This window comes from Lipophrys pholis (genome assembly GCF_963383615.2).
Source record: "Lipophrys pholis genome assembly, chromosome: 11".
Lineage (NCBI taxonomy): Eukaryota > Metazoa > Chordata > Actinopteri > Blenniiformes > Blenniidae > Lipophrys > Lipophrys pholis.
This window is the reverse complement of record NC_137631.1, coordinates 26,109,594-26,129,767: the sequence shown is the minus strand read 5'-3', so window position 1 is coordinate 26,129,767 and position 20,174 is coordinate 26,109,594. Positions and strand designations below refer to the sequence as shown.

General features: G+C 42.8%; 1 protein-coding gene across 1 annotated transcript in view; it reads right to left on the bottom strand.

Moving 5' to 3' along the window:
- tspan9a (tetraspanin 9a) overlaps positions 1-20,174 on the bottom strand; it is a 182,603-nt gene that overhangs the window by 121,598 nt on the left and 40,831 nt on the right. Inside the window, exon 2 of the mRNA XM_080476015.1 lies at positions 8,339-8,416. The gene's annotated coding sequence lies outside the window, so the exon portion shown is untranslated. The remainder of the gene's footprint in view (positions 1-8,338; positions 8,417-20,174) is intronic.

Genomic DNA, 20,174 nt, shown 5'->3' with positions numbered 1-20,174 from the left:
AAGACTCTTTTTTTTGTTTGTTGTTTCAGTCAAATACAGTTATAATCCCCCTGCTCACGCCCACACTGTTTGAATACATGCGTTAAAAATTGCATCCATGTCGGATGTATTCACATTTGTGATGCAGATGTCTGCATTTGAGTTGAAACGATGGAGAAAAGTCGGCACGAGGGTCAGTCATTTTCAACCACAACATATAAACAACTACTGGATTGCTTTTGGGAAGCATATTTTAAGAGGCAATTTCCACAATGCTGTGGGCTGTGCTAAAGGCAACACGATCCATGTTGGATTATTTTTATGGGATTTTTACCAACTCGCTCACCAACAGCTTACAAAAATGCATAAACAAGCCAAAAATTCGTGTTGGGCAATTATGAAGTCTGTTACGTGTTGTGTTTAGTCCACTTACAGCTATTTGGTCTGCCCTGCATTCACAAACAATTTAACCACACCTGAGTTTGTTTATAATCGCAGAAAGACATACTTTCTCAAAATCTCAAAATTCCACATCAATCTCATAGTCTGACAGTTTATAGGACAGAAGCTGAGGAGTCTTGTGGCCACAACAGATTCAAACTGATGACCCCATCAGTCCTGATATCTCTCACCTACAGTAACTTAAACATTCAGCATACAGTGATAATAATACAGTCAATACTTTTCTAACGCAGAACAGGATAAAAATCTGAAAATGTCAACATTCAAAAGAAAGAAGACTGGAGTTAGATGTGCTGAGATGTGCATCTCTTATATTTCTACCCCATTGCATATTTCTCATAACCATAACTCTCAGTTTATCATATCTAGAAATAAAAATTAAATAAAAAAAATTAAAAAATAAAAAAAGCTGAGAAACTGTGAATGCACCCAAATAGTCATTACTGCACCCCCAAGGACTTTACAAACGAGATTCACCAACATTAAAATTCTCAGTGCTGTCAAAAACACACAGTAATATTCCGAATTATGAACTGCCAGTCATTAAAAAGCTGAAATGATGTAGAAAAAGGGAGCAGACACACTCCCTCATTGCATCTCTTTTGTCATTTCCATAATAACACACAACCTAAGTGAGTCCAGGTGGCCTGAATTGAATTAAGGTGATGGGCAGGTTAAACAGTAAACACTTAAAATGATGAAGGCACTTGCATGTGACACGGTAATAGAAAATGGAAACCACGCAGTGGTACGGTACTGTTTGCCATCATGGATTGTTAAATATTTGATTTCATGAACGCTCCAGGGTGAACTGCAGGGTTAAAGCAAGTTTGATCAAATGGTGGTGTGTCCTTAAAAAAAAAAGAAAAAGAAAAAAGAAACAAAAAGGGCTCAGACTGAGCCTGGTTACTTTATAGGCCAGCAAATTGTGTGTGCATGCATGTGCACCACAGGGGGGATCTGCACTTAAAAAAGTGCTGACAGTAGAGTGTTTGACAAACTCTCCAAGTGTAAAGAAACTTTTAGTTTCGTGTGAGATTAAGGGATGACAAATTACACTTAATCGGACCTTCATAGTTGGTGATTATTAGAAAACAGTGCTGTTTTTTTAAAATGATGTGCAATGGTTCATGGTTATTATGGCACTATTTCTCCAGTCTGGCCCACTCCAGATGAAGCTGGACTGTATGTGGTCACTGAATTAAACTGTGTTTGTCACACCTGATGGTCATATACGCCAACATGTGTAGGTGCACAAAACACATTCTCCCTAATATATACACAGTCATGAGTTTCTGCATTATTATTTGAATCTATATTTATAAAAGCAATGTGCCCAGATATGACCACCCTAGGGTTTTTAACAAAGACTGGAAGATGAAATTGTATTGGTTTATTCCAGGTTAGGCTAAAAATAAAAGCTAAATCAAGCACCATCTATAGCAAAAGTGAATTCAAACACTCCAAATGTACTTGTGTCACGTACTTCATTAAATATTTCATATGGCTTATTTCACGCCTTCCGCCTGTCTGCATTTTTACTCTCTCACGCTTCCACCCTCTCTGCTCTCTCCGATTCCCTCACTATCTCAGAGTGGGATTTGTGATCTAAGATCAGTGCGGCCGTAATGCCCTTCTCAGTGACTGACAGATGATACTGCCTGGCCTTTGGGCTCCAGTCGGAATGGCTACAGATCAATACCCGAGCTGACTGCCTGTCAGCATCCACACAAGAACACACGCACGTTCTCTCCCACGCACACACACTCGTGTCCAAGCCTAGCATCAAAGTCCATCCGAGTCGCTTTGGCAATTACCGGAACAGGACCCGGACGTGTGCAACACAGCAGGAGGGGACATTTCCGGGATAGTTCCCGGCCTCGAGGAGCTGCGTGGCTGCAGGATGACCGAGTTATGGAATTCTGCTCCCAGATTCCTCTGGCTCCACGGGCAGGTTATATTGGGCAGTTTGGATGGACAAAGTGACTGACTGACTGAATGAAACCAACAGGTTGTAGAAACAATCGGGACTGTGTGTGTTTGACAGGGTGGCCGTTTAACCTCTGACGGACTATTTGTGTGGTCATTTGTGATTGACACCTCATTGTGCTGTGCTGCTAATACACTATACCGTCGCTCAATTAGTGGAGTATGCAGCACGTCAGGTTAACCCTTTAAACAAGTTAACTTGTGCATCTCTTTAGGTTTTCTTCTTGGGTGCGTCTCATTCTTGCATTTGTCTTCACAACATGAGAAAACTTGAATGGCAATTGTATTGTACTTTGTGGTGACTAACACATTCTCTTCTATGACAATAGTAAAGAATAATGTTTAAGCTGTAACAACAAATAATGTAATGGTGACCGATCATGTAATGCCTCTTCAAAGTTAAAAAATTTTACCAATCATGTCAAAAGTTATGACATGATTAAAGTAGAATTAAAGAAAAAAACAGGTTTTGGTGCCTAAATGAAGACACATTTTAATTCAGAGGCCACATCAAGTCCAATTTCATCTTGAAAGGGGCCAGACCAGTAAAAAAGTGCCCTAATATCTTTTAAAGGGGACATATCATGCTAAATCCACTTTTTTAGCCCTTAAATGCATTTTGTTGTATATTTAGAGTGTTTAGAAGTACAGAAAAGTTCAAAGTAGTCTCTTCAGCTGCTCCGTTGATATCTTTATATTCTGTTTTGGTCATATTTTGCGATCGGTTTCGATTTTTCTATTCTCTATTACGTTTTTTGAACAATGACGTCACAGTATTCTCAGCGGAACTGCCAAATTAGGACATCGACATTTCGAGCAATCCGCCATTTTTGTTTCTCGCTGCGATTTTGTAGTCCAACCGAAGTTACGAGAGGATAAGTCGAAATGTTCGGTTGTTGGATGTAGTAACCCACAAGCTTCGTTACACCGTCTCCCAGCATCAGAACCTTTTCGAAGTGCCTGGTTGAGTTTTATTTTTCACAGAAATGTACCCACATCTGTGGGTAAGGTCATTTTTGTGTGCGCGAATCACTTTAAGGATGACTGCTTCAACAACCTCCGCCAGTATAAAGAAGGATTTGCCGAAAGACTTGGTCTGATTGAGCGGTCAGTTCCTTCTATCTATGGAGACGACGAACAGAGCACTTCGGTAAGCTGTATATAACGCTAAAAAGTGTGATGATAAGACGTCCCTGTCATTGTTTTGTTAGCATTAGCAGTTGCACCGTCTTCATATGTTAGCGCTGTGTGCTCGTTTTAGATTATAATGTAACTTCTGTGTTAAATAGTCATTGTAATACAGGCAGTATTGTAGTAGTGGGCATGGATGGAGAAGTTAGTGTAAATATAGTAACACACCATTGCGTTACATCCATATGAAGACGTTGTTCTGTAGGTGCATCATCGTTATTTTCATCTCGCTCCGCCGGGTCCGACTCTGGCTCCAACATGTATGGCTGGATGGACAAATCTTCCGTTGTTGACATTTTGTAAATAATGTGTGAATATAAAGTTTCTGCGCCGCTAGATAATTGTATCTGTTCTATCAAACTACAAAGATGGCCGAACAGGGTGAAGTTGAACCGAGTGTCACCTCTGCAACCTGGAGAGGAGGCGGGGTATGAAGTGTGTCATTTGCATTTGAAGAGACCGCACCAAAACGAGTTGCTCTCAGAAGCACATCAGAAAAGGGGTTGAAAAGGGGCCTGTGGAGCTATAATAATGAGGAATTCAGACCCAAGCATTGCAGTTTCGCGTTGTATAGACCACAACTGTATGATTTATATGTAAAAAGGAAGGATTTAAAAGCATGATATGTCTCCTTTAAATTCAAACTTGAAAGTTTTTCTTTGTTTCAGCACACAGTGATGAAAATGTCTATATTTTCACAAAACCAAACACTTACTACTAAAAATTACTATAATTTCAACTTAAAGCCAATTTTAATGACACCATTTAGTGCAAAATATAGTGAAATGTCAAAAAGAAACCTGTATAACTGTTGCATCATGGGTGTTTTTACACTCTGACAACGAGGTAGCTACCTTTCATGACCAATACCTCAGATCTGGTCTCAGTGTGGTGCCGGGTCCACTACCCTTAACAAATTTGTTTTTATAAAAAAAAAGCAATGTTTTTATTTTTTACAATTTGTTTGATAGTTGGGCAGGCCGGATTGGAGCCTCCTGCTGTCCTGTTTTGGTCCATGGGCCTCATGTTTGACACCCCCGCTTTAAAATGTTTTAACTGCAGTTGATAATGTAATAATACATAAATAGAGCTGCATTTCCTGGAAATATATGCTTTTTCTGCACATCGTTTTGTGCAGTTTACAAGGTATTGCAAATGGAATAGTCATGATATTCATTCATTAATCTGGTGATTTATGAGTGATGTTTTGCACCATTTTGCAAGCTCTTCGACCGTTTAATCAACATGTAATGACGCATCTGTCTTTAAAGTCTTAAGATGTGGCACTAACTTTCAACTTTAATTTCACAGAGAGCCCCACAAAGGGCAAAAGTTACTGAAATTAGACATCACAGGTCAACATAATGACCATGCATGTGATGTTGACAAAAAGTGGAACAAATGGTGAAAAGTTAACAATCATTAGACTGAAATGGAACAAATTGGGGGAATTCAGTTCCAAAATTGAATGAAAGGTTAAGATGAGCTTATCTTTGTAATAGGACTCTCATGAGCTCTAACATCAGGCTCCACGCGAGCACAAACAGCCACATTAGAAACCCTCATGACTGGAAACATTAGAAACCTTCACGTCATTCGCATCAGGGTTTTTTTTCTTACAGAGCCACTGTGTAAAGCCAGTTTGTGCATTTTTATATAGATGCCAATAAAAGTACAGTTTGTAGACATTTTTTCCCATAATTTATATTCATTCATAAAAGCAGATAATTACCTTCCACAGCCGTGAAAACCTGTTTTACAACTCCATCCACAAGCAAACAGCTGTGCATACATAAATAATGTCACATTATTTATTTTCACAATGTAGACTCTTGTAGAGCGGGGATTTCAAGTCAAATGGAGGCTGTCAGCGACCCAAACTCAAAAGCTCATCCTTTCCAAATATACAGCGCACAGTCGGCACACTTTGCAAGCAGAACCTGTGTGCATTGACCTATGCAAATAAATGGTGTCCAAGAGGGAGTCTGTATTGCCATCTTTCTATTGCGTGTTGCGTCACTGATCCTTGCCACATAAATAAAAATGAGCACTATATAAATAATGCAACCACAGATTTGACACCCGGGATAATACCGGCATCCCCGCTCTCACCTCGTCGGCTACTTCCCTCGTTCTCGAGCAGGCGGTAATTCATTGTCTCCCGCTGCCATAGCGGAGACAATCAATAGCCAATTAAAGACAGACATATGAGGTCTCCAGTGGCCATCGGTGCATGTGGCGCTGTTTGGCCAGGGAAATAAATATGTAAATGGTTCACTGGCATTGTAGCACTAGTCAGTTTCTTTCAGCAAGCACAACAGGAGGGATATCAATAACTCACACTCACACACACACACACACACACACACACACACACACACACACACACACACACACACACACACACACACACACACACACACACACACACACACACACACACACACACACACACACACACACACACACACACACACACACACACACTGCCCAAACGTCCCTGTGCTGAGCTGCAAACACACTGGAAGCCCAAAGGAGTTGTTACCCAAGGCTGAAGGGCTGTGAGAAGTACTCGAGTATGTACTCGCCTGTCGATAGAATTCAACGATTCGCCGGCTGACAGGCAGGTGTATGGTATGTGCTATGATGATCAATATTTAACTTCAACTTATGATCTGCTCAACCGGGTTTCAAATGGTGTGTCTCTGATATTTAGCGTGATTGCACATTTAATCACACTTGGGCCGTCTCGTGTTTTGGTTGTGAAGAGCTATGAAATGCTACGTGAGGAAACGAGGCTACACAGCAGGCCATTGCTATACTTTACATATATACATACAAAAATGAGACAGGAATAGTTTAAAGTTGACGGCACCATAAATCGTCTGCATATAACACTGCAAAACCGGAAGCCAAATACACCCCACTTCCATCTCGAGTGGGTGGGACCGGTAAAATAATCTTTAAATTTAAAGTTTAAAAAAAATAATAATTCTAATGTATTTTTTAGATTCAGCTCACAGTTGCCTGTACGTGAAGACAGACTCTCCCCGTCACCGAACATCAGCGTTAGGTCCAATCGCCGTGTTATCCAGTAGTCGGAAAACATGTTCTTGAGTTCAATCGGTGACACTAAAATGCCTCAAGGCATAAATGTAAGCGTGCGTATTATCCGTTTCTCTGTCTGTCTTGTGATGGACCTGTGCCCTGTATAAGGTGCACTCTGCCTTCGCCTATAGTCCGCTGCGATTTCAAGCAGCCTCCTGCAAACCTGCGTTGGATGAAGTGCTACCGAAGATGGATGGATTTCACTCTATTCCTTTCTTTTCTTTTTTTTTTTTACTTGTATTCGGAACATTGAACAGGATCAGGCTCTAACAAAATAACAGTATGAGTTCATGTTGGGTGCGAAACATGCTGCAAAGTATTCATACACAAATCATTTGCCAAAATTTGTCAAGGGAGCCATGGGGGGAAAAAATGTAGTATTACACTTTGAGTGAAAAAATCCATGGGCTTGTCTTTCAATGTAGGTTGCTTGGTATCCATGTTTTGGGTAGTTAAAAGGTTTTCATGGCTTCATGAGGGCGCTGTCATCACATATTATCCAGAGCGGGGGTGGAGCATGTAAATCACCTGTTGCAACGGACCTGTGATTTAGATAGGACTAATAAATGCAGTTTTTCTTTTTGTTGGCACTCTCCATCTCTTCTGGTGTCTCATCATTGTCTCTTTTGTAAAGATCTCCAGTGGCATTTGTTATTGAGACTTTTCTCAAAAGACGTTATTCAAACATACTTTCTTCGCAGCCCTCTGATCCGTGGCCCGGTGGTTGTGGACCTCTGGCATAGCTCAGAACAGCACACATAAACTCCATTCAGGGAAGTGAGCCATCTGTCTCCCACACATGTGCTCCGAGACACACAAACACATGTGATCAAACGCCGCTGAATGTAAAGCCAAGAGCGTGACGCTTAGATCTTTGGGTGAGAGAGATGCACTGTTTGAAAGGGAACGTGACGTGGAACACACCAAAACCTTGACCCTTCAATCCAAAAACACCCATGAACAATCCCGTGCAATGCAACTTTACACCTCGATATCGGGCCTCCTGAGCGCTCATCCCCCGGCATGAATAGCATTGCAACCTCCCATCGCCGTGTCTCGCTCACTCCACATTCCTCCTTCTCAGGCTCTGCCACCACAGGCGCCGTCAAAAGAGCCTGACAGTTCAGCCCTACTTTGATCTTAAGGCACAGGTTATCTGTTGCCTGGCTAATTTTAGGTAGCCCCTTTAAGCCGGGCTTCTCTTTGAAGCAAGGGTGCCGTGCAGCGGGGACTTCTGGATGGTTATCAGTGTGGCCTCTCCACTCTTGAGAGGGATTCATGCTCGCGTCGATCTACTTGCACTGTAATCTGAACAAGATTACCCACCTGGCTCCATCTGTATCCAAATCAACTCTGAGCAGGGCAATCCCAAGAGTGATGATGTGGGATGAAATTAAAGAAATGGTGGAACTGATTTAAACTGAAGTGCTTTTCCGTACAAAGGGGGCTTGTTGAATAAACACAGAAACACAAGGGACACCTTCGATGAGGAGCGCTGTCGAATCCTCCTGGGTAATATGAGACGCTCAGTTTCATTTTGCAGCAGCGTTAACAGATTGTCAAAGCAGATGAAAAAGAGGCGTGGCAGGTGAGAGCGAAAAAATCTTACCTTTCCAAGGAGCGAGAGGAAGGAGGAGCAGTGACAGTCTTGAGCAGCACACTGGGAAGGTAAAACGTCTGCAAAAAACTAACAAACAAAAAACGACACACAGAAAGCGGTCAGTTTGTGGTCTGACTGTCATTATTTCACTTACAAATTACAAAGAAAAAAATTAAATTAACTTTTTCTTTTTCTTAAGGAATAGTGGACTTTGGAAATGTCCCTTTCTTGTACCAGAAATTATCACTGAAATTGGCTTTAGGCTGAAATTACAGTAATTTTCTGTACTAATAGTTTGGTGTTGAAACAAAAGGGCATTACCTAAGGTTCTTTTACTATCTTACCAGTCCAGCCCGCCGGAGGTGAAATTGGACTGTATGTGACCTCTGAACTAAAATGAGTTTGACACCGCTGCAGTAAAGGTGTTTGATATTTTGAGGAATACATTTGTATTTTCTGACAAAGAGATGATAAAAAAAAACAAAAAAACAAGAAAAAGGCCACACTTTCAAGTCCCCTTGCTGGTTTTGTTCCATCCACCGTTGCCCTCAAGCTCGGGTTACTCTGGCTTTGCCTCGTAGCGTGTTATCTGAGCAAACCATCCAACGTGTTTGAAAGGCAGCATTTTGTGATGACGTTTTCTGTGGAAATGGCATCTCAAGCTTGACGAATCCACGCACAGAACAGACGTAATGAGGGGTTCTGAATTCTTCCTGAAACTGTGAGTGCAACTCAGACCGGATCCAATCTGTGAGATTACTTGTTAACAACAACGTCTAAAGCCTCTGTAACTGGCCTGTTTGCCCTCACAATATGATCACCAAGTATATGATTACAATCAACACCAGCAGCTCGTTTCTGAAGCCGCCGAGCAAAACACTTCCCTATTTTCACACATTTACAAATATGACATGTTGAACTAGATATATGTATTATATGTGCATTTCTTTGTATAGTAAGTATGTATGTCTCGATAGGGGTCCATACACACGTCTATGTCTATGTGCACGTCTGTATATAGTTACATTTATATTAGTGTTAGTCATTTTTTTGTATGGTTTGACATGTCTGGAACAAATCAATTAAAAAAAAGAATTAAATAATTCCTTCTCAGAATTATTTGTCATTGACTCTATTAAATTACAAAAGCGTCCCCATCACAACCTCGGGTAGAGTGTGTTCACAGCTGGTTACTTCTCTGTGGTTTTACAGAATAGTAGGCCAGCTGGTGGGAGCCTCACTCATGACAACGGAGCCTTTCCCCGGGTGACCTTGCAGGGCACAGCCGAACATAATGTCACGGCACAAACATGAGACAGCGTGTCAAGGTGACTGGGCAGGGCTCGTCCCGTTTCATGCCAACGGAGCAGCGCCCATATGCAATTCTCTTTATCTCGCGATGCAGCCTTTGTCAAGCACACTACAGAGATCAAACGCACACGGGCACTTGAAAACACACATGGGCACACGGAGCTGCACGGCCAAAGCCCGGTACACAGAACATCAAAGAGCTCGCTCTCCAGCATGAGTGATGGTTCTCCAGGAGCACCTTCAGATGAGAGAAGCAGGAGGTGTCTGCAAGCTGATTTAGCACCTCAATCTCATACAAGAGGGGTCACTTTTCTCCCAGCGGGATGACTTACGAGGGCAAGGCAGCTATTTTCATTTCCATTTTATGCTGAGAAATGGCGGCCACAGTTTACCGCTATCTTTTGGGGGGGAAAAGAAAAAAAACTGTTGCATGAGCTTACTGGAGGACTTCGGCCACCGCTGGAGGGAAACGAAAGACTTCCATATGGCAACGTCATGTTTCCTACAAGGTTAGTGATGGTGGGGTGATGCTTTTCAATTTCCCACAGTATTATAGGTTTAGCATCTGAGAGCAAAAAAGCCATATCGTACGCTCGGCACGAAGCGGTGCTAAACGCAGCGGAGGCGTCTCTGCTTGTTTCACACAGACACAAACTGTCATTTCCCCATTTAGCGCCCACACTGTTTAATTAGCAAACGCACTTGTGCACATCTGCCTGTCCATGAAAGTAAGGGCCTTAAAAAGAAAGGGTAGTGAGGCGCTTTGCTATCGCGGAGCAACAGAAAGTGACTGTGCTGCGAAACAACTCGAGTCAAACCAGGATTTTGAGCAAGTAGTACAGTGTTTTCTTATTACTTTAATGGCTGCACACACCCCAGGTCTGCCACAGTGGAAGATTTTTGCAATTCCATTATTAAAAGCTGAGGTTATGTTTGTTTGAAAGAGGACGTCTTCAGAATTTTATTAAATACCAGCAGGTTGAACAGCAGGATCTCTTATGTGTGTCACCAAAGTGAGTCGCAGCACATTTAAAGGTAGCCATAACTTCATTATTTACTTATAAATTATTCTCGACATGTAGGACGGAATCAGTCAAAGATGTGACAGCAGATAATATTGTGCACTTTTCTTCACTAGACAGGTGAGCTGTCACACTGTCACAGATCATTTGTTACACAGTGGCTGCCCTGAGTCTTGAACCGCGGCTGTCATTTCCATTTTTCTGCTTCTCATCAAAGCTGTCTCCATAACAGCATTGTGCAAAGATGTGAGGGCATCTAAAAAGGAATATGACGGCTTTACAATTAGTTTATTTAGAGTTACATCTTAATCATGCCTTTACTCAATTAAGAAGTTAAGCCGTACACTTTAGAACCGCGTACTGCATTTGGAACCCACGTCATCCAACCACATTTTATCCAACTGCAGGAAAATTAAGTGGATGCCAACGGGCAACAAATAAAGATCACCCCTGATCATGTCGTCCGTCCATCACGGATCTAACACAGAGTGACAACTCACACACACTTAGAGGCAATTGAGAGCCGCCAACCATCCACCCGTCTTCTACACCGCTTTATCCAGTTCAGGTTTGTGGGTTGCTGGAGCCGATCCCAGTTAAATTCTCATTTATGCTCGACATTAGCGACAAAGATGTACCGTTCATTATTTTGTCTGCAATTTGTTCATGTCACGGAAGCTTTTGGATAAGTAACCATGGAGACAGTGTTAAGATGGCAGAAGTGGCGGCGTGATGCCTCGAGGTGTTTGACTGGCCCCAACTGGTGCCTGCAACGACGCCTCTGATAGTGCTTCTATCTCCTCTTTCAGTGGGGGCGGATGTGGCTCAGTTGGGAGAGTGGTCGTCTTTAAAACGGAAGGTTGCAGGTTTGTTTTCACATCTCCCCCCCCGAACACATGTCCTTGAGCAAGGACTCTGAACCCCAAAGTGCCTCTAGTCTCTTCTCGGAGGAAGAACATGGAAACAAGTCTTTTTGCTGTGAAACAAGTCTTTTTGCTGTGAAGCAAGCGTGATTACCACTCCACCACCGTGCAGCCTTGCAATGATTGCAAATGGAGATTTGAATACACCCAAATGTTGTGGCCATTTTTTAGAAACTAAAATGTTCTGTATTGATTTACTTCAGAAGCATTGTCCACAGACTCTTCTCAGCCTTACAAATGGGCACTCAAGCTTGAACCTAAGAGTTACAATTGTCTTGGGGTTTTTTTATTCTCTCGCTTTCTTTTTTTTTTATATTCTGTTTCAATACAAATAAATTCATTGAATGAGGATTTTAAAAGAAAGGACAACACAGAATGAAGTGGCTTCAGGCTTTTTCTTTTTCTTGCCAGAAGTTACAAAGTCGGAGGACCTGAGATCACAAGGAGAGTGAAAGGAACTGTGCATCATTCTGCACTGGTTCAAAATGTGAGCGGTGGATGACTATGATGTTTATATACGACAGCGGGAAAAGGTGAGGAAGAACAAATGATAACAAGACGAAGAGAGAGGAGGCAGTGATCAACAGAGCGAGAACATGCCGAGCGCTGCACTGAGTGATAACGCACTGAAAAAAAAAAAAAAAAAAAAAAAAAACATACAGTCGGCAAAAACAAGACCATTTTTTCCCCTGATTAGCAAGTTGAGTTAATTAGAGCGCCATTGATGCACTGTGTAACAAGGCAAATATAATTACATTACATCATTACTCCTCATCATTACATGCTCGCCTCCTTCCTGTCCCCCGGGTGGTGGGGGGACTGTGGACAGCCAACTGGACGGCCAACTCTAAACAGTGGCAGCAGAAAGAACAAAGTTGGCTGTCAGCTTTCATTTACGAAAACGCTTGAAAAACATTTCCACACTAAGTCACGCTCGGGAGATAAATGTTGCTCTCTGGTCATCAGGATTCGCACTGTGGAGTTAGTAATGTTCCTATAGCTATAAACAGAGTGATTTGGCCAGCGATGTGATCGCTCACTCCCTGTGAGCTATATTTACCATCTGTGGCCCTTTACCCTGTTTGTGTCTGTATGCAGCATGTGGAGCATGTGTGTACAAGGGAATGTACAGGTTGTGTGTCTCTGCAGCAGCCATGATGAGAGAAAGTTATCCGGAGAGACATACATAACATTCTGTTTTACACTGTGGACACAGAGACACTTTTCACAGCATTGCCGGGTGTTTGCATGTTTGCATTCAAACACAATTCCTCAAGATCTGACAGGCTAAGAAACCCGACCTTGGCATTCTCTCCTCACTTCCCTCCTTTTGTAGAGATCAAAAATGTCAGAGAAATTGAGAATTAAACTCGGAGGAAGACCCCGGGCTCTCAGGCTGGGAGTGCAATACTTCCTTGCGATGACGAAAACAAATAACCTTGTTTTAATAAGAAAGCACGGGGAGAGGTGTCGAAAAGCCTCTGCTGTGCGGTGTGTGTGGTAATGGGGTATCATTTGTCTCACGGGAGAGAGTGGAGCCCTGCAGCTGTGGCGTACACAGAGCTCACACAGCTGTGAATGAAGGGGTGTCGGCCAGCACTGGCACACACTGGCAAGTCAGCTGAGAATGGCTGGCTTTGGTCTTACTGAGAGAGAGAGAGAGAGAGAGAGAGAGAGAGAGAGAGAGAGAGAGAGAGAGAGAGAGAGAGAGTCACATTCAGGAAATTCTCCTACACAGGACATGCCTGTGGCTAAAGTGTTACACTACAGCAATGCAGCTCCGCAGAAGATGAAATGTCAGGAGTAAAAGCTATTTAATGAAAATTGGCTTTCAAGCACAAAATGACCTATAGCTGGATGCCAATATTCCAGCTGGACGTATTTCTTAAGGAGTGAAGCAGTGTGCATTTTTGAGTCTCGCTGTGCCGGCATGATTCATGTCATCCTGTGTCTAACACCCTCGAGGGATTATTAACATGCTGCAAAAAGGTGCTTCATCCACTCCACACTCTACACTTTTATTTTTTTATTTTTTTGTGCACAAATGCATAAATTGGGACACAACCATGCTTAATCTCTGTTCTGTGTGCCGTTTGGGTAGGGGACAGTGAAATTGAAGTGACAGAATGTGGAACAAAGCACATCCGGGGGAAAATGAAGGTATCAGTCCTTCATTTACAGAGCTGACAGCCTATTGATCATTCTTGAGCTGAGCCTTGTGGTTCAAATACAACTCTCACCGGTTCCTTTTGCACCCCTGCATGTGCCTAACCTGGTGAGGGAAGGTAAATGTAAGAAATCTATGTACTGCAGTTGCCATACCACTGAGTCTGCTGTGTCAACACAGCGCTGAAAGTAATCTAAAAGACCATTATCTATATAAATGACTCTGTATACCCTTGTCTCACAGGCGGTCTCTCTCACTTTTCTTTTTGCCGCCATAGGAAGTTTGCACTCAACAGCTGTCGCTCCTTATCTGTCTGTTCTGATCATTCTCCTTCCAGTCTGCCCTCCCGTGCCCATGACAAAGTTTCTAAGTGAAAAGCCTCTCTATAGTAAGCGCTGTCCTGGCTTAATCCTGCTCTACAGCACTAAAGGGGAGAAAACTCCACTTTCTAAATCCACGACAGCTGCATCTGTAAGGTTGGATTCTCAGTCCCCCGTCTCTTTACATTGTGGTCGCGCTTCGGTCTCACCCGGTTGTGGATTTTCACGCCATCGGTCACAGCAGGACAGGGCAATGAGGCCACAATACATCCGCCCAGGAATGCTGAAAAGGAGCCAAAACAGTTCCTTTTCTAAGGGGCACACAAGGCACGGTGGATGCCTGTGCAAATGTGCGTGGCCATGCAACACGGTGCACAGTTCTTTTGGCACGGCGGGATTTAGAAATACAAAAATAAAAATGGATATCTTGGGCCAAACGCAGGAGGCTTAACTTTACCCATAATTTCCTTTACCTCGATGCTTTTGGCGCACTACAGAAGCCACACACTTTAATCAGAAATGTGCATGACTATAGGCCACAGGTACTCAGACTGAATTGCTGTGTAATTCAAGACAGTGGGTGGCTTGGCCAAGCTCTGATTGCTGGGCTGATGTGTATGGACGTTAAGTCGGGAGGTTGTGGGGGAGCTACTGTCGGCCCTGGCGGAGAGCCAAACTGTGTGGCATTGCTGAGTGATGAGATACGCGCCTCGAGGTTTCTGCAGAGGCAGGACAGAATTCAGTGGACTGCCTTAACCAAGCAATTACTTTCTACAGTAACTACAGTGAGAGCTGTCAGCGTAGCTCCGGCACCGAGCGCTTCTTCAATTGGAATCGTAACAGAGAAGATCTTGTTTGGGTTGCCAGGGTGACTGTAATAATAATGAACTTGTTTTCATTCAGATGACTGATACATTGTCCATTTTCCATATGCTAAGCAAGCAATCATCAGCTTGGACAGCTCATTATTTTAACCCGGGTACCAATTCATCAGGGATTTTCTAATAGACAATTTAGATGAGGATAACTGCCTCTGCACTTTCCTCGTGTGTCACGACGTGACCGACGACGCTGCGCACACACACCCAACCCGTGCTGGACGCCGTCGCCGTTACAAAGCGCTGCAGAGGTCAGCTGTGTGCCAAGGTTCATGGTGTGCTGGTGAAGAAGAGTTATGACAGCTCTGCTCCATCCCATCAGCCTGACTGTCATCTCGCGCAGCATCATTTATCTGGGAGAGCCTCGCGGCTGAACGCACCACGCCATGGGTGGGCAAATCACCAGTGAGGCTACGCTACTTTACCACTCACGCTTCAAAGAGATGACTGTAGAATGGGCCACAAATTGAGCTGATATGAAGTACGAGGCGCTGCCAAACATACATAAAAGTAATATTAAGAAGGCAGTTTTTTTTTCCCCCACCCACCCACTTGTGTGAAGCGCCTGCATGTCAGTGGCATTGGAGAATTTATGTGGACTGAAAAATTCACTAACCAGAGATAGGTACGATAATTGAAGCAATATGAACATGAAAATAAAGCAATTAAAAGCTTTGGGTCTGGTTAAACATCTGCAAAACAACACAAACAAACAATATGAGGCAGAGTGATATTCAATGCAAGGCGGATTTTTATGGCCAAATTGCTCGATAAATACATTGTAAACATTTCATGGCTTCATCTATAAGACTTCTCTTTATACAATAACCTTTTGTTTATTAGAATGCCATATGACCTTCAAAGCGGTGGCTGGGTTTCCTGTAGAATACATTGTGCCTGTTGAACAGATGGGTGTCATTGGGAAAGCATATGACGCATGGAAAACAACAGTTTGGTGAGAAGAGAAATACTGTATGAAGGCCCTCCGGCAGGCTTGCTGTGATAATCGACGATTAGCTTCTCATTGAGCGCAAAAAAAAGAAAACAAATCTCCCAAACATTAAGACTGGCCTGCAACACCCCGGAGCAAGGTTTTGCTTTGTCATCAAGGCAGTGAGAGCTGCTTAAGTGGTAAATGATTTTTATTTTCCCTCCTTGTGACACTCGGGGTGTGCAGACGACGCAATTCAATTCAACAACCCTGCAATCGAGCCCTCTCTGAGGCTCATAATTGCATATTTGCGATGAGACAATGTCATAAAAGGTGCTGATATGACGGGTTTTGGATTTGGACAAAAAGAGAACACAACATTAGATGCTCCTTATCAGTTTAGCACCGACACATTTTAGGGTCAAGGTGCCTTATGATGAACACTTAAAGAAAACAGGGATAGCTATATTTACACTAACAACACATAGTGAGATAAATGCGTTTGGTTTCAGGGAGTTCTTTCTCCATTTCTTTTTCAATTCTCTATGGTTTCTCTGTCTGAGATCAGTTTACGTGTGGGCGTCAAGTAAACAGATGGACTCCAAGGCTTGCAAAGGGAATTTAATACAAATCACAGCGCAACACGAAAACTGTACAAGCCTGACAGCAAGTGAAACCGAAAAAAACCTAAATCCTTATTTAAAAAAAAATTGTTATTATTGAGACGATATCCAAATTGATGAATCCCCTACTCTCGAGTCATTTGCATGTGACATATACAGTATCACCATATGGTTATTCCACATTTGCTTGTTCCACATGAATCATGATTCATCAATTATGCAACATTTTTTTCCCATCTCAGTGCTGCTGAATGAATATAACAAGTACACTAACACATTATCTTCGCAGACCTGCACTCCCACAAGGGAGGTTTTCAGGCCGCGAATGACAAAACTCCAAGCATTCATCTCTTCTAGCTTGTCTACAGCTGCAGACAATGTCTGAAACCCTCTGTTTTCACCGCCGTCCTGCTGCCAGGTTGACGGTGTCAAATGCCAAATGCCTACGCAAAGTTGGCTGGCACGACAGATGCGATTACATTTATTTTCCACATACTTAATGCCAACTGTAAAGCAAGCAACATCCTGTCTTATAATGAATCCAGCTTCCACTTCTTGTCCCAAAACTCGCATCAAGGGGATGTTCATTCCATATCCGCCTGCAGCTAAATCACCTTGAATCAGCGAAAGCGGAGAATTATTATTCTGATTTATGTGCATTCGTCCAACCTTGAGATTGATGGTAAGAACCTGGGGATGGATTAAATGCATTAGAACCTGTAAACAATGAATGTTGCTTGTTTTTGTAATGAAACCATGCACACATGCGCACAGAGAACAGTATGCTATAAACAGTAACAACAGGAGCACACAGACGTTCATATGGACAGGTGACCAATTAATTACTTTCAGGGGTGACTCTCAACTATGAAACTGCAAAGTCCAAGGAGGATATGGACTGGGAGTCATGATACTCTGCATGTGCAGTAGCAGCGTTTCTGAAAAGATGCGGTTTCTGTCATCTACACAGAGACGAAGTCCGAGCATTTAAAATAAGTTGCCCCCCCAATTTTCACGGAGATGAAATGGGAGCGTTTTCAAAATATTGTATTTTCTTGCAATAGTTTTTTTTTTTTTTTTTTTTTTTTAAACCTGTGTTGTGTAAACGGACACCCAGTGTGGCATCGGCCACACAACATACTGAAAGACCGGTCAGTCCGGGAAAAATCCCAATAGAATGCCAACGGTTGTGTGTGTGTGCCTCCACAAGATCAAACATTCACAGCCACCAGCAGCTTGTACTGTTTACATACAGCAGAAGGGGGAGTGTGGGTGTGATCGTGGATGGAAAGCCATGACCGAACCAGCGCAACAGAAGAATGTGAGACTTGAGTGCACCAACAGTGAAACGGATCTCAACTTGAGCGTGACACAAATTTTCGTTTGATGCTGATTGCATTTTAAACACCATATAGAATCACAACCACAACATTGACTGTGGTGGGATTTTTTTTCCTTTTATTATTCCTTCACTCTCGTGTTACAGATTTAGATGCCTGAAACCAGACCTCTACCTGACCCTCAGGACCAGGGTCAGTGAGCACTCCACTCGACCAGGAATAGGAGACCCTGCTGTGGCTCCACACTGAAGAGGCCGTAGGTACCAAGGTTAATACTTGCAGATATCAAGATGTAAACATTTATATGTAAAACGATGTGTCCTACTGAAACGACAATGACTTTCAACTAAAACAAATTGTCAAAAAGAAATCTACAAAGTCCCGGGAGAATATAGACTGGGAGTCATGACACTCTGAAGGCCACAATTGTTGTTATTGTCAATCTACTCATGCATGTGCAGGAGAACCATTTCCCAAAATGTTTGCATTTTTCACTGGAAAATGTCGTCACTCTTGCTCTGGTCCAGTCACGTGTATGTCACACCTCCTCACAAACTGTCTCAAATCCTTATGCTTACCTATTTTTCATGTCGCAAAATGTTAGCAGCTTAATTTAATCCCGTCACAGACATTTGTCGTGATGAAAAGATTGATATTTACTTCACTTCAATGGTCATAATGTTATGGATGTTCAGTTTTACCCGACCTGAACCAGAACAGTAAAACCAGAGTTTTTTTCTACTACAAGTTCACATCACAGTTTGATTACTCACTTATAGACATATTAATGATTCACTACACGATTCCCATGTTATTACATTCAATGTTCACACATTCACACAGTTACACAAACGTTTGACACGATTTTACAAAAAGAGAAAAGGAGGCCATTTGAGATCAACCCTTTAATGGAAACTCCTTGAAATATGTTTGAGTTTTTATTATTTCATGTTAACGGCACTTTCAAGACTTACTTAATATTAGTTCAGTAAATTTTTAAAGTCAGTATAAATAAACAATAGCACACTGCATTTATAAAAAAAATTGAGCAGAAGTAGTTCACATAGTTCACATGGGATTACATTCTCTCTGGATGTCTTTAAAAAGAAAAAAAGCCCTCACAATCTGGTTGTATCATCCTTAACGTAGTAATGGAAAAAAAAATGTGTCATTCTCTTATAAGGTTTAGTATTAAAGAAGCAAGATAAAATGCGGAAATGACCATTTATAGTCATTTAAGGGATAAAAGAGCAATTGTGCGAGTTCATGTTTCAAGTATTTGTTCCAAAACTATCCCAACGGAATTCCACTCATAATCCCTGAAAAAGTTGAAATGCATGTCCCCATCTCAACGTAGCTGGAAACACACACAGTTTTGCGAAGAGGATCCCTTGGATTGAAAGTGTTATTGATCCTCGGTCCAGCTGCGTGTGGAGATTGAGGGCTTCAGAGCTTCTGAACAGCAGACAAATCCCAGAGTACTAAATCTTCCCCTAAAGTCCTGCTTAAAAAAATAATCGCCCACTTTCATACTCTGCAAGGCAAAACTCCCCCGTTACTATCCCCCGCGGCCCCTCGCCAACCGTGACTCTCATGCACAAGAGTCGGTTTAAAGTCCCTGGGGAGCCATGAGAGTAGATTATCACCTCAGCCTGTAGATAACAGCAGTCATCGTGCACAATCATCACCAGAGGCTTGGACTGGATCCAGATTTGACATCCCTGATGCGTGTGTGTGTGTGTGTGTGTGTGTGTGTGTGTGTGTGTGTGTGTGTGTGTGTGTGTGTGTGTGTGTGTGTGTGTGTGTGTGTGTGTGTGTGTGTGTGTGTGTGCATGTGCGTGTGTGTATCCGAGCCTCAGTGTCTAGGTCATCCATGTGAACACACATTTGCCGCCGAAAGTTGGCCCAGCATGCACCGAGCTGTTGATCTCCTGTTCTCGTCCGAAAGGAATTTCCTTCCTGATCTAGCGTGCAATCAAAGGCATCTGCGAATTCCAACTTTGCCAGAATCCCCCCCCCCCCCCCCCCCCCCCCCCCCTTCCCCAAAACATGCAGATATTCTGCAGCATCTGTTAGGACACAGTCATGCTATAGGGAGGGGTGCAGCTGTGCTGCCGTCAAACCAGACGCACGCATATTTTTGGAAGCACAGTCACCAGAGAGCCCCGAACACGGAGGGGGGGGAAGAGGAGCAAGGCGCTGCTCCCCTACGCTACCGGGTGAGCTGTCATCGACCGTGACCTAACCAAATCCATCTCACAATTGACAAAAGCATATCATCACCTGTTGGCAGAGTTCACACAATCTGTTCTGCTCCACTGTCAACTTCA